The sequence below is a fragment of the Phyllostomus discolor genome, chromosome 6, assembly GCF_004126475.2.
Source record: "Phyllostomus discolor isolate MPI-MPIP mPhyDis1 chromosome 6, mPhyDis1.pri.v3, whole genome shotgun sequence".
NCBI lineage: Eukaryota > Metazoa > Chordata > Mammalia > Chiroptera > Phyllostomidae > Phyllostomus > Phyllostomus discolor.
Window position 1 is genome coordinate 49,799,055 of NC_040908.2, and position 2,186 is coordinate 49,801,240.

Genomic DNA, 2,186 nt, shown 5'->3' on the forward strand with positions numbered 1-2,186 from the left:
CATTCCTCCTAAGTTTTTCACAAGAGGTAATTTCAAAACAAAAGGAAGTCAACCTATGCAAACAAGATAATGACAGGGGAGAAAGTAAAAGTTTTTGGCCAGATCCATCTCACAGTCATTCTTTTCCTGTCCCCACAAAGCTATCTGAACTGAGATCTTGCTGGTGGACTTCCATTTCCAGTAAACATCACTCACTTAGAACAAAACCGGGAAGCTCCCACATGTAGGCACTGGAAACAGTCCCAGATGCAGGAAGAGGTTTGTATGACATCATCCAGAAAGTTATGCAGTAGAAAGGTCTGCAGATTAGAATACCTCACCTAAGAGTTCCTTTCACTAGCAAGTTTTACCCAGTATTTAGAAGCCTCAACCTTCTTAGCAAATGTATTTGCTGATATATGTATGTATGTATATTTAACCCAATTGTAGAAATGTATATACCTGTCTGGAAATTGCTCAAACACTACAAAAGCGTTATTCATGTGTGAAAACATTTAATTAAAACACCAGGAAAAAAGGCAAATATTGCTATCTCTCTGTATGTGAAAAAGTTTCATTCATACTTTTAAAAAGAACTTAGTTTCTTCATAAAAATGATACATGCTCATTGTAAAATATTGAAACAAATCATAAAAGCACAAAGAAGATAATAAAAATCACCTGAAGTCTCATGACCCAGAAATAAACACTGACAGAATTTGGGTAAGGTCTCTCAAGATACTTTCTTTTTCCATATATATGTTCCATTTTACATGAGTGGTGTGTTCTTTATTTGCAGCATTGTAGTCTTCCTTCCTCCTCAACTAAGTCATTGACATCTGTATGTGTCACCATATGTAGGTATATAACATAACTATTGGGAACTCTATTTTCCTTCTCATTTTGTTTGTTCCATATACTTAATCTATTCCATATGGATGGAAATATAGGTTGTTGAGAAAGAACTTTTTTTTTTAATTTGAAAAAGACTGTTATGTAAAAGATGTAAAGTTATGTAAAGTCACACATATGCACAGGAATCTGGTTTGGTGTTCCTATTGCAAAAGCTTGAAATTGTGTATGCAAACAGTGTTATAGATGTGTAAGATGTGTCTATTATTACAGAGCCATTAAATAAAATTAAACTTTTTAAAAGCTTTTTAAAAAAATTTTATTTATTTATTTTTAGAGAGGGACTGGAGGGAGAAAGAGAGAGAGAGAGAGAGAGAGAGAGAGAGAGAGATAGAAACATCAATGTGCAGTTGCTGGGCATCATGGCCTGCAACCCAGGCATGTACCCTGACTGGGAATCGAATCTGTGACACTTTGGTTCACAGCCCACGCTCAATCCACTGAGCTACGCCAGCCAGGGCTTAAAATTAAACTTTTTAAAAAGCAATGATGAACTACAAAATAAAACTCAATACATTTGACAATATAGAAATAGAAAATATCATAAATGAAAGTGAAAAACTAGAAACAACTTTTAAGACAGCTATAGCAAATATGATAAAAGTTTACCATACTAACATATAAAGAGCTCATATAGGGCCTTCTGGCCAAGATGGAGGCATAGGTAGATACACTTCACTTTCTTGCACAACCAAAAGAAGGATAACAACCAATTTAAAAACAAAAACAACAAAAACTGCCAGAAAATTGAACAGTATGGAAATCTGACAACCAAGGAATTTAAGGAGAAATATACATCCAGACAGGTAGGAGGGGTGGAGACTGGCACCCAGGGTGGAGAGGAGGTGTTGCAAGGCAGCAGCTGGTGGAACAGCAGTCCCATATTCACCTGCAGATAACCTGGGAGGAACAACTTCGGACTGAGACAAAACATATGTCCTGGGGTTCCAGTACCAGGAAAAAAAAGCTTCCAAACCTCTGGCTGTAAAATCTTGTTGGTGTTGTGGCAGCAGGAGAAACTCACAGTCTCTAAGGAGAGTCCATTGGAGGGGTCCATGGGGTCCTAGAACACACACAAACCCACCCACCCAGGAATCAGTACCAGAAGGGTACAATTCACTTGTGGGTAGTGGGGAAGGGACTGAAAGCTGAGTGAGAGCCGAGCAAGTGGCATTGTTCCCTCTCTGATCCCTCCCCCACATAGAGTGCCACAATACAGGGAAGGGGGTTGCCCCACGTTGGCAAATACTTAAGTCTCTGCTTCTCACAACATAACAGGTGCACAAAGACAAAGA